This window comes from Gossypium raimondii, chromosome 11, assembly GCF_025698545.1.
Source record: "Gossypium raimondii isolate GPD5lz chromosome 11, ASM2569854v1, whole genome shotgun sequence".
Taxonomy (NCBI): domain Eukaryota; kingdom Viridiplantae; phylum Streptophyta; class Magnoliopsida; order Malvales; family Malvaceae; genus Gossypium; species Gossypium raimondii.
In genome coordinates, this window is record NC_068575.1 from 33,181,121 (window position 1) to 33,195,216 (window position 14,096).

Genomic DNA, 14,096 nt, shown 5'->3' on the forward strand with positions numbered 1-14,096 from the left:
GGCCATAAAAATATAGTAAAATAAAATTTTTCCTCATCGAATTTGTGGTCCCGAAACCACTGTTCCGACTAGGCCCAAAATTGAGATGTTACACCCCTTGGCCTGCTACACACAGGGTAAAGTTGAGAGTTTCAACTTTGCTAAAAACAGCCTGGGGCAAATCCATAAAGCCACATTTTTTGGAAGGGTTTGAATGCAAGGTTGAAAGTTCTTCAAGGGCTTCTTTGCAAGCTTATTTAGTCAACTAAAATGCTGATTTGGATCAGCATATGGACGGTTCTGGGCAGTCTAATTGGTGGTTGGTTCGGTTCACTAGATTCAGTTCAACCAATGCTGTTCAACTGGACCTTTTCTTTTACATAAATTAATTAATAATAATTTATTTAGCGCAAATTAAATTTGGAATAAATTAAAATTAATTAACACACGTTTTTGGACCATCTTAGGCTGGAAATAAATTTACCTCGATGCTTCAAATTACTTCTCAGTTTTATTCTTTGAGCATTGTCTACCGAGCCAATTTTCGCCCTTTGTGCGAATCTTTCAAAAATAGTCAAAATTAATCAAAATTAACTATAAAATTAATTAAAATTCATCATGTTCATATTTTTAACATAATTTAATTATTTGATAATATTTAATTATTTTTGACAAGAATTTAACCGAAATAGCATGATTTTAAGTTAAAAATGGCATGTAAAAACACATAAATTTTTGTGTTTCCACACCCCCAAACTTAATTCATTGCTTGTCCCGAGTAATGCACAAATTTGAAAAGAATTTTCTCGGAAACACTTTTTGAAAAACTCCTTTAGAAGAACATTCTTCCCAAAATCATGAAATCAATATACTTATGCTCAAAAACAAGAAATTTGATAATTATGCTACTCAAGTATATATATCGTTCAAATTAATCTCAACAATTACTATAATAGCAAAATTAGACTAAATGTTTATTAATAAAGACATGTTAATCCCTACCAATTTGATTTTAATCCCTTATTCAAAATTAAACTGTAATCATTAAGTTTAACTAATGTCTTCATATGTTCAACAGAGCAATTTCTCTCCACTAATGTAGGTAACTTTAGAACTTTGAATCAATAGGTCTTTAACAAGGTTGTAACGTGGTTGGTCTTAGGGGTAGGTAAAAGATAGATAATTTTAGGTTTAAAAAACCTAGACTCAGCTTGTATCGGACCTTTCAAAATAATTACCTTCAATACATCAACTTTTCTTTCCTTTTCAAATGCTCTTTAGTGCAATTTACATCAAGTACATATGTTTTTTTTTAGTATTTTACTGCATGTACTACAATTTTTAGAGCATTTCATACTACTTTGCAACTCCCCAAACTTATTTTCAAAGAATACTCTGAATAGTACTGAGTCTAGTGTTTGAGACATTTTTAAGATAATTAAGAAAAGTGATGGCTAACTTTGTAAGGGTTCAGGTAAAATTAGGCCATAAAGTTTCAAAGTTGGGTTTCAAAGGATAAAAATTTCATCATGGTTGGCTTGAAAGCCTCAAACGGTCCAAACAACAGTTGCCTAAATCATTTTCAACGTTCCATGCTTCTTAGGATTTCGTCTTAAGAAACTACCAAGTCAATTCTAAAGACTTAAACTTTCATGCATGCCTAACTTTCCTAAAGAACTAAAATATTATGGTATGATTTTCATGCTTTATTAGAAATACATTTCATGTCATTATTAAGCTAACATAACAATTTATTGAAATAATAAAACTTTATTCATACTTAAATTTAACATACTTAACAAAATTCAAATTTATTGAAAAAAAATATATCATATTCATAATTAAAATAAAAATTTTATTTTGAGTGGAAATAATTTCAATTTTTGGTCCCCCAACTTAAAATGAACAACGTCTTCATTGTTTGAAGTGAATAGATACTGTGCACCAGGTAAGATTCCAGAAAATAGGAGGTTAGTCAATTTGACTCCTTACGTACCAAGCTCTTCCTAGATCCAATCCTAGACATGTATATACCTATTGCCACACTTTAGACTTTACTACTTGTCCATATTTACTTTTGATTTCCATCTCTTATTTTATTGTGCAGAAATAAAAAAAATCTCAATTAATCCTAATTCTAAGCTAAGTTGATAAAAATTAATATATAAATTATAAATAATATAATTATATATTAAAGTTTATCAAATTATTAATAATATTAAAGATATTTATTCTAGATGCTTTTTGAAAATATTCACAAAGAAAGGCACCTAGTTTTTTTATTATTTACGAAAAGAATGACTAAATTTTAAAAATAATTCACTTAAGTCCCTAGACTTAATGAAATTTTAAAATTGAGTTGCAAATTAAAAATTGGATCAAAATGGATCCTTTTATTTGAAACTAAAAGTTTCATTTTCCATTTAGGGGATAATGTCTTGGAAAATGATGTCAAAATAAATTCCTAGGAAAGATTGGAGGAGTCACAAACAGTCCCGCTTAAGTTCCAATCTCCTAGACAGAATTTATTTAAACGTACTTTACCCGAAAATATACCCTAAATCATTTATTCAAAAAGAAAAACAAAAAATTAAGTATCTAATAAAATGAACGAGATTTTATCCTGTTCAATTTTATCTCCCTAATAATGTTTCAGGCGCTGAGCATTAACTCGAAAATTACCTCCCTTACGTTGGAGTTCAACAAATCCGTATGGATAGACTTGGTGAATCGTAAATGGACCGGACCAACATGATTTTAGCTTACCTGTAAAGAACTTCAATCTGGAATTGAACAACAAGACTTGCTGACTTGCTTCAAATTCTCGAACTCGAATGTGGTTGTCATGCCATTTCTTGAGTCTTTCTTTAAGTAAGTTGGCATTTTCATATGAGAACATTCAGAAATTTTCTAACTTATTGAGTTGGAACATCCGTTTCTCTTTCGCGAGATTAGGATCCAAATTAAGCTATTGAAGGGCCCAGTAAGCTTTGTGCTCTAACTCTAATGGTAGATGGTAGGCTTTCCCAAAGACCAACCTATAGGGTGACATCCCTAACGGTGTCTTGTATGCTGTTTTGTAAGCATATAAAGCATCATATAATCTTGTGGACCAATCTTGTCGGTTCGGGAAGACTACCTTCTCAAGTATGCCTTTGATCTCCTTATTTGCCAGTTCATCTTGCCCATTGTCTGCTGATGGTAAGCTGTTGCAACCTTGTGTTTCACTCCGTGCTTGTCTAATAACCATTTTAACCACTTGTTCACAAAGGGGGATCATTCATCACTGATGATAGCTCTTGGGGTTCCAAACCTTGTGAACAGATGCTTCTGTAGAAACTTCATCACAACCTTAGCATTGTTTGTCGAATACTGCTACTAGTATGTACTTGTGACTACAAGACAGAGGAAAAGGACCAAGAAAGTCAATATCCCATACATCGAACAACTCTACCTCAATGATGTTTGTTCGAGGCATCTCATTTCTGTTGGTGACATTTCCAACCCTTTGACATCGATCACAACTCTTCACATAAGCATATGCATCCTTAAATATGTTGGCAAAAAGAATTTGGCTTGCAATACTTTGGCCGCTGTACGTGTGCCTCCGAAGTGTGCCCAACTTGAAGTTGAGTGACAATGGTATAAAATCTTCGGTATTTCATCTTCTGCGAAGAATCTCTAGATCATCTGATCTACACACTTTTTAAACACATATGGCTCTTCCCAGAAATAGTACTTCACATCGTGAAGAAACTTTTTCCTTTGTTGATGCGTCTTATCAATTGGCATCAAACCACAAGCTAAATAGTTAGCAATATCAGTAAACCAAGGGGTATCATGGACATGATTTACCTTCAAGATATGTTCATCTGGAAACATCTCTTGAATTGATATAAGAGGAGGATTCCCTTCTTGTGGCTCCAATTTGGACAAGTGACCTGCTACTTGATTTTCGACTCCCTTTCGATCTTGAATTTCTAGATCGAACTCTTAAAGTAGAAGTACCCATCGGATCAGCCTCGGCTTAGTGTCTTTTTTCGCAAGTAAATAGTTAATTACCGAGTGGTCCGTATAGATAGCCATTTTGGTACCTATCAGATAAGATCGAAACTTGTTGAAAGCAAACACAAAAGTAAGTAACTCTTTTTCTATTACTGTATAATTCAGTTGAGCTCCTGTTAGGGTTCGACTTGCATAGTGGATGGGATGAAAAACTTTGTTCCTTCGCTGACCCAAGACAGCTCCAATTGCGAAGTCACTTGCGTCACACATCAATTCGAATGGAAAATCCCAGTTTGGTGTGACGATTATGGGTGTCGTGACTAATCGACTCTTCAAATCATTGAAGGCTTTTAAGTATTCCTCATCAAACTTGAATATAGAGTCCTTCTTTAATAATTTGGATAAGGGTCAAGCAACTTTGGAGAAGTCCTTGATAAATCTTCGATAAAAATTGGCTTGGCCCAAAAAGCTCCTAACACCCTTTACAGATGTTGGAGGTAGGAGTTTCTCAATAATGTCTACCTTTGCTTTGTCTACCTCGATCCCATGTCTCATTATCCGATGCCCTAGAGCAACTTCTTCTTGTACCATAAAATGACACTTTTCCCAGTTGAGTGTGAGATTCGTTTCTTTGCATCGCCTTAGTACCTTAGTTAGATTGGCTAAGCAATCATCGTAAGTATCTCCGAATACTGAAAAATCATCCATAAAAACTTCCAAATAATTCTCAACCATGTCAGTAAAAATAGACATCATACATATTTGAAATGTAGCAGGTGCATTACATAAACCAAATGGCATGCATCTAAATGCAAACGTACCGTACGGGCAGGTGAATGTCGTTTTGTGTTGATCTTCTGGTGCTACTGTAATCTGATTATACCCTGAGTATCCATCGAGAAAACAATAGTAATCTCATTTTGAAAGTCTATCCAGCATCTAGTCCAAGAACGACAAAGGAAAGTGATCTTTCCTAGTCGCCTTGTTCAGCTTCCGATAATCGATGCAGATTCTCCATCCTGTAACCATTCTAGTCGGTATCAGCTCGTTGCTCTTGTTCTCTACGATCGTGATACCTCCTTTCTTTGGCACGCACTGAACCAGGCTTACCCATGAACTGTCTGAGATGGGATTGATGATACCCGCATCTAACCACTTGATGATCTCTTTTTTATTACGTCCTTCATGATGGGGTTCAGTCTCCGTTGTCCATTGATCGTCCCTTTTTTTCCATCTTCTAGGACAATATTGTGCATGCATACAAATGGACTAATACCGCGAATATCGGCTATGGTCCATCTGATGGCTTTCTTGAATTGTTTCAAAACTAAGATAAGTTTCTCTTCTTGCTTAGTGGTCAATTCTGCTGAAACAATCACATGCAGAGTAGAAGCGTTACCTAAATAAACGTATTTTAAATGAGAAGGTAATACCTTGAGTTCTAATTTAGGTGGCTCCTCGATCGACACTTTTGGTTCGGAATAGTCCCTCTTTTCTAACTCCAAAGATTCAAAACGGGATTGCAGATTAAATCCCCTTTGATTAGCTTCTAGCAAAGCTAAGTATTCATCCTCCTCTTCATCATTTGGAGGATCTGATGTCAAAATTATTTCTAGTGGGTCCTCAACATAGTTGAGTTCCTTCTCCACTATTAAATCCTCTAAACTGGACACTGCAGAGAAATCATCCATTGTGTCAAGAAATCACATAGACTTAAAGACGTTAAATGTTACCTGATCATCCTGAACACGCATAGTGAGCTCGCCCTTCTATACATCAATAAGGGTCCTTTCAGTTGCTAGGAATGGCCTTCCTAGGATGATTGGTACTTCTTTGTCTGCTCCAAAATCTAAAATTACAAAGTCAATTGGAATGATAAACTTATCTACACGTACCAATACGTCTTCGATTTTTCCTTCTGGATGTGCTAAGGATTGATCTGCTAGTTGAAGCGTAACTATAGTTGGTCTAACTTCTCCTATCCACAACTTCCAAAATATTGACATAGCCATCAAGTTGATACTTGCACCTAAGTCACATAATGCCTCACCACAATATGTTGCTCCAATGTTGAACGGTATGGTAAAACATCTAGGATCCTTCAATTTTTGGGGTAGTTTGTCTTGAAGATATGCACTGCATTCCTTCGCCAGAGCTACTTCTCAAATTCTCCGAGTCTTCATTTCTTAGACAAGATATCTTTCATAAACATGACGTAGCTCGGCATTTGTTCAAGTGCTTCAACCAACAGGATGTTGATGTGAAGTTACTTGGGTACGTCAAGGAACTTCTTGAATTGAATCTCCTTCTTCTATTTCTGAAGTCTTTGAGGGTAGGGTGGGGGTGGTTTCATTACTGGGACTGATTCTGGTTGATTTGTCTTTGGCGGCAATTCTGCATCTAATGGCATTGTTAGTTGATCAGAATTAGCTGGATCTGAGGTTACTTTGTCGGGTTTACAGATTCTGGTTCTGGTGAAACTGGAATTTCAACACTTGGTTGAACTTCTTTGAATCTTAAGCGTCAGCTGGCTCCTTTTCAACTTCGACAATGTTGGGCTCTACTGTCTTTCTGCTTCTAAATTTCAACACTTTACAATGTTCCTTCCCCAGATTTGTTGGATTCTCCGTGTCAGTAGGTAGATCACCTTGTGGTCGGTTCTTGAGTTCAGTAGCAAGCTACCCCACTTGATTCTCTGAATTCCTTAGAGTGGCGTCGTTTTTCGCCATGTATGCCTTCAATAGAGTCTCTAAGCTATTGGATGGTTCCACTTGGGTTGGTTTCTGAACTTGTTGGGGGAAACTAGGTGGTTGAGTTGGTCTAGGTTGGGCGTAAGTGTTACTGGTTCCATCCCCTTGGTTACTCTAGGAAAAATTAGGGTGATTTTGCCACGATGAGTTATAAAAGTTGGATTGCAGTCCTTGCCTCCCTCGGTTTTGGTTACCCATGTAATATACAGATTTGGGGTTTGATAGACATTTATCAAACAAATGTCCTTCCCGACAATACACACAAGCTATATTCTAAAATTGGTTAGGTGGTTGGGCTGCAAAACTGTTAGACTCATTAGTGGTAAGATTCTTAAGCATTGAGGATATTAAAGATACCTGAGATGCAAGTGAAGTGAGAGCATCCACTTCTTGTATTCCAGTGACTCGTCTTCCTGACGTTGCTCGATTAGTTGGCAATTGATAATTGTTGCTGGCAATCCTTTCAATAATTTTGTAAGCTTCATTATAAGACTTAGAAAGGAGAGCACCATTAGTAGAGGCACCCACTACCATCCTCGTGTGAGCATTGAGACAATTATAGAATGTCTCAAGTTGAATGCAATGTGGGATTCCATGATGAGGGCACTTTCATAATAACTCTTTGTACCTTTCCCATGCTTCACACAGGGACTCATCATCCATTTGTTGGAAGGCAGTGATCTCATTCCTCAACTTGGTATTCTAGCTTGGCGAGAAATTCTTCATGAGGAATCTCTCAGCTAACTCTTGCCAGGTAAAAATAAGGTTCGGTGGCAATGAGTTCAACCAGGCACGAGCTCTGTCCCTTAGCAAATATGGGAACATCTTCAGCTGTAATGCATCTTCGTGTACTCCGTCAAACTTGAAAGAATCCCTCACTTTGATAAATAGTCTTAGGTGAAGATGAGGATCTTCAGTAGGTATTCCACTGAATTGGCCCACAGTCTGAAGCATCTGGAACATGACTTGCTTCAGCTCGAATTGTTGTGCCTTGATTTCGAGTCTTCTAATACCCAGATTAAGATCGTTAAATACTGGCATGACATACTGTTGTAAAGCTCTATCCCTATCATCAGCAATAAGGATAGGATTCTGAGCAATGTTTGCTTCGTTTCCTTGATTCATATTCTCAAAGTTTATCTCTTCGGTCTTTCTCTGGTTTGCTTGTCTTCTTCACTATCGAAAGGTTCGTTCTATTTTAAGGTCCACAGGGAGTAACTCGATAATCTGGTCAATACTCATAAACACCTGAAATAATCAAATAAAGATTAAGTAAGTAAATATTTAAACAGGAAAATAAATAAACCAAAATATAAAAACAGATTCACAAATAATGGTTTTTCTTTAAAACAGTCCCCGGCAACGGCGCCAAAAACTTGGAACAACGAAAATGTGCAAGTGTACACAATTGCAACAATTAATAAAGTGACAAGTAAATGTCGAGTTATAGTACCCAGAGGGACTGGAAAAAGGAATATTTATGAAATTAATGTTAAAACACTTTGGTGATGGAAAATATTTTGGTTTAAAGATGATTAAAAACTAAAGGTTAAAAAATTAGTAAAAAAAATTTAAAAATAAAAAGGTTCTAATGCACGATTTCAAATAAATTTTAATTAAGATGATATAATTGTGTTGGATTAATTACATTCCTTTAACTTAGAATTATTAAACTTATGTTTATACTGCTACGAACAAATTCACGACAACTCAGTAATTTGCTAACTACTGCTCATACATACTTATTAAATTAATCAATCTCTTGAACATTTTCCAATGTCAATCCAAGCGATTAATCAATCTTCACAAGCATATAAAAGATCAAGTGAGGTAACATAGTATTTCTACCTTGAAACAGCTTAATTACAATAGTCTTGCAAGTTATGTAAGCCATATGTATCGCCAAATACAATGCTAAATTAACTTTAGCTACCTTAGAAGAATAAACATGCACTGATTAAGTATTGTGTCGGTTAGTTTCAATTTCAATACGATTTAATAATTAATTCATTAGTTATCTAACAATTAATATTGCAAGAATAACTTAGGCATGATTTTACTTAATCAAGCATCTTACCGGGGCCTAAACAGCACAAACACAATTTTAATAATTTAAGTAGGCAAAATATAATCAACCCAACACGGATTAAATTCAAGCTAGATTGATTAAAATAACCATTTCAATAGCATAAATATTCATAAACATGTTTGTCAAAACATCAACGAAATTTAAAGAGATAGGGAACAATAAGCAAATCCGGTGTTTCTCTGTGGCTTGACTGATTTCTCCGTTCTTTGTTCTCCGTTGTCCTCGACTATCAAGGTGGCTTATGAACACTTGAATTGATGCTCAAAAATGGCTGATGATGACCTCTTTCCCAAGAGAAGAAATTAGCACTTCAACAAAAGGGAAAATGGTAAGGAAAAGTTGAGAGAAAGTGAGAGAGGAGAAGAGAGAATGGGAGTGTGAGGGATGAGTTGAATGATCAGCAAGGGGTGGATTTTATAGCTGATTGTGGCTACTAAAAATAGAAAATTCCATCAGCCAAAGAGACCCCCCTTGGCCGGCCACACACATGGCAAAGTTGAGAGTTTCAACTTTGCTAAAAATAGCCTTGGGCAAATCCATAAAGCCACATTTTTTGGAGGGGTTTGAATGCAAGGTTGAACGTTCTTCAAGGGCTTATTTGCAAGCTTATTTAGTTAGCTAAAATGCTGATTTGGGTCAGCATATGGACGGTTCTGGGCAGCCCAATTGGTGGCTGGTTCGGTTCACTAGATTCGGTTCAACCAATGCAGTTCAACTGAACCCTTTTTTCCATAATTAATTAATAATAATTTATTTAGCCCAAATTAAATTGAGAATAAATTAAAATTAATTTACACACATTTTTGGACCATCTTAGGCTGGAAATAAATTTACCTCAATGCTTCAAATTGCTTCTCGATTTTATTCTTCGAGCATTGTTTGCCGAGCCAATTTTCGCCCTTTGTGCGAATCTGTCAAAAATAGTTAAAATTAATAAAAAATAACTATAAAATTAATTAAAATTCATCATGTTCATATTTTTAACATAATTTAATTATTTTATAATATTTAATTATTTTTCGACAAGAATTTAACCGAAATAGCATGATTTTAAGTTAAAAAAGGGCATGAAAAAACATAAAAATTTTCGTGTTTCCACTAAGCACTTCTCTCTTCATAAATGCGGTTCTAACAAGTTACAAAACCTGAGTCCTATACTAACCAAATTCTCGTTCAAGCAACCAAATTGTTCAACCAAGATAAGTAAAATAATAATAAAGCACATTGTTTTTTCAAAATAAGGTTTTAACACTAAGGGCTTAATGTTTTGTCTAACAACTAGGGTGGCGTATTGATCGCATCTGGACGTACCAACGTCCAGAGTAGAAATCCTGCACAAAATATGTTAAAAGAAGGTTTCCACAAGTATATGTGTTAGGTTGTAATATAGTTACAACGAAGTAGGTGAGTACTCCGAGGATCGTACCTAAAAGAGGTGAACACTAAATTAATCTTAATCTAAACACAAATAGATCTAATTAGTACTTTAAATAAATTATATTACGAATGAACATAAATATAGGTTTTTAGGGGTTTTATAATAATAAAGACAATAATATAAAAAAAGAAGCATTGGGGAAAATCAATAAGTAAACAGTCTCAAATCTGAGAATGGGTGATTAGCTTGCTTCAGTAATCATAACCAACTGTTGCTTTGGGGCTTGTTGTTCAATCAACTAGTCATTACCCTAGCAGGATCTTCCGATCTTCCACTAGAATAATGAGTCATCAAGAACTACTTATCTCTCGACCTCACAGTTTAGACCAGTTTGAGGCTAAGGTGGTCACGAATAGGCCATACCAATTTTGGGTTAATTCCCACCTAAATTACTTCCTAGGGTCGTCAAGCTTGGGGTTTGTGTTCTTCCTCTCCCAAACAGCTGATCCATGAAGAGAACCATACAAAATAGTTAATTAATCATACCTCCATTATCTAATCACCCATAAAAGGATTAGTTCCTCATAGATCTCATAAATATGCTAAACTCAATAAAGAAAATAAACAAGAATAATGAGTCAAGAAAATAAATTTTAGGAGAAGCCTGAATTGTATTGAAGATAATGTCGAATCAACACAGAATTGATTGAGTTCCACAGATTGGATCTACCAACAAAAGAAAATAACAAAATTGAAAATAATCCTAAAGCTTAAGAAAAGAGAAAACTAAAGACTAAAACTAAGAAAAAAATTATACAATATGAAAAGCTGCCCATAACATGTGTTAAATGATCTTATTTATAGAATTAGAGTGGTCGTCGTCCTTAACCCTAGGTTAGTTGTCATTCTTGTGCTTAATGTTTGATTGTGTAGACTAAAATGGCCCTAGCTCGTAATTATTTCCCGTATAGAGTTGAATTCGTGACACACCAAGTCCTGTATCGCAACATTGAAAGCATTATACTTATCCCTTAGGGTATCTTCAAGGGTGTGTCGTGACATCCTCAGGCTGTGTTGCGACACAGAAGGCAGTCTTGGAATTCTTCTATTCTGCTCCCTATGGTGCAACACCTAACTTTCCATGTTGCAACATAGTGACCAGTATCAAGTTAACACACCTTTTAATAGTCTCCTGGACACTCACAAAGCATATTAGCTCAGCCTTAGGCCTCGTTCGCTCCCTAAGGTCAATAAAAGACTCAAATTACACAATTTATTGAATTTAAATAAAGAAATGAAAACTTAACTAAACTCTAACTAAAGTGCTTGTATTCAAGCTCCTCAAATGCAGAAATTAGTTTAATTTGCTACCCCAAATTACGATAGATCAAAATCCCCCACACTTAAATCATAGCTTGTCCTCAAGCAAGGCAAATAAAAACATCAAATGAAAAGTCGACCCTTGAGAAAGTATGGTACAAATGTTAGCTTTGGAACACATAACTAAGCATTTCATATCAACAGAAAATCTTGGCATGATATATAGCTGACTTACCACTTTTAATATTAAGCTCATCATCGAACATCATAAGTTTAGATTGTACTCCTTATAGGAAAACAATACTTAATAGTTACATTACAGTGGAAAAATAGATTTAACTATACTAAAATGATCATACATACTAAATATAAATGAAACCTAAATGCACACACCCCAAACCTAAGGGATGCATTATCCTCAATGCATGACCAAATATATAAAAGAACAACCAAAAAAGAAAATTGTACAACAAACATCATGTAAAAAGAAATGAAATGCAAGATGCACGAAAGAAATAGAAAACTTAGCTGGCTTGGACTAGTATGTAAGTACTTCATTCTGCTCGACGAGTGGATTTATGGGCACTAACTTTATATCGCCACTTTTTATTTTTGGGATTCATTTCTTCCCCCTCCTTATTAGTTTCCATGAGCTCATCAATCAGACGATCAATGTCACGGTCCTGTACAGTTATGGAAGTTGGTGGCGAAGGTGGAATAGGGTCCTTACCTTTAGTGGTGGCAGTGTCATCTTTTTCTTCTTCTTCTTCATCTTTCTCAATATTTAATGATGTCGTCTTTTTCAAGCTCTTTAACAGCAATTTGAGTGGGCTCTTTGGAAGCATCAAAAAATGAGAGCAAAGTGGCGGGGAAAACAGGATATTCTAGCGTTGGCTTTGTAAAATTATTTTATAGGGATATCCTAATATCCAAATCCCTACTCTTGACATAAGTCCAATATTGAGCTTACTATTGCTGGGCCTGAACCATCTCTTCAGCCAAGTGAAACTACTGAATTTCAAAAAGAGGCATCCTCTGCTCCAACTGCTTTAAGGAGTGCAACATTTATTTTTCGAGGGAGCTACAAGAAACTGAAGGTGTTGTTGTGGGAGAATGCGTAGCAATAGAAGTGGTGGCCTTACTAAGTTGAGTTTCCTTGGCAGCACCAATGCCTTAGATCTTGGGAAAGATGGTCCTAGATTGTCCACCCTCATTAATGGTGATATCCTCATCCACATTGAGAGGGACTCGAGCTATTCGACATAGAGTAGTAATAAGGGAGGTGAAGTTTAAGCTACCGGCATTCTTCTCGGCACACTGGTGTACCTCCTAAAAATGATCCTACCGACATTAATTCTTCTCCCTTTTATGATGGAGGGCAGTGAAAGCATCCTTTCTGTAATATCCTGAAAATTTCTACTATAATACCCCAAAAATTACTACAGTAAGAAAATAGGTATCCTTGATAGTAAAATAAGGAAATAAAGTGACAAAAAGGGAAAATTTGAGTTATGGCAACATTAGGAATTATATTATGACATATTAATTCAAGAAATGATTAAATCGCAAAAGTGAGAAAGTTTTGTTGCCCAATAGTAAATACTCAAAATTTGAGGGGTTAAAGTGTAAATACGAAAAATTTGAAGGACCAATAGTGTAAATATTTTAAGGGTGGAATAATCTAGAAACTAAGGAAAATGAACGAATTAGACCAAATTGAAAAGGAGAAGAATTTCGAGGGACTAAATCACAATTTTACCAAATTAAGTGATGAATCAAGGATGAAATTTTTAAAGATTATAAAGGCCAAAATGGTCAATTAGAAGAAAGAGAAATCTAGAAGACAATGATGATGTTGGTGATATTTTAGATTAATTAATTAAATAAATATTAGTTTATTAATATTTTAATTTGATTTTTAAATGATATTTTATTATTTTATTATTATTATATTTAGTATATATATGGAAGGAAAGATGAAGAATCTTCATCTTCTTCCCATCCATCCAACGTATGGAGAGAAAAGAAAGAAACTTTCTTTTCTTTACAATTTGGTCCTTTCACCAAAAATTCACCATTTTCACTTAGAAATCAAAAGAATTTTCATATCCATCAAGAGAGAAAGATAACAAGGAGACAATGGGGAGCTACAATATCAAGTTAGATTTAAGAAATAGAAGCTGGAGGAGAGAGAAAATTAAGTTAAAATTGAAATCAATAGGACAAGGTAAGAACATCAAGATGTCAATATATTTTTAAGTTTGTTATTATTGAAAAAGCATGGAAATGATGTTATAGTAGAGTTTTCTTAAATAAAGTCTTATGTTCTTGATATATTAGTGAAGGAAATAAGAGAAAGTGATGGAAAATATTATAGAGAAAATGAATAAGGAAGTTATAAACTTAGTAATCAACATTTTACACTAAAACAGTTTTGGACAACAACAAGAGGCTAACTTCGAAAAATCACCATAAATTATGGAAATTTAATCAGAGGATGAAAAAATATGGAATTAAATCTTATTAAGTTTAGTTTCTCATAGAAGAAACAATGCAAGTAATGAAATTGTAAATC

At 34.8% G+C, this 14,096-nt stretch overlaps 1 non-coding gene across 1 annotated transcript; it reads left to right on the forward strand.

Annotated features, from left to right (window-relative positions):
* The first annotated feature begins 7,323 nt into the window (after window positions 1-7,323).
* Window positions 7,324-7,430, forward strand: LOC128035198 (small nucleolar RNA R71). The gene has a single exon (XR_008191599.1). It is a non-coding gene; the product is annotated as a small nucleolar RNA R71 (small nucleolar RNA).
* The last annotated feature ends 6,666 nt before the right edge of the window (window positions 7,431-14,096 follow it).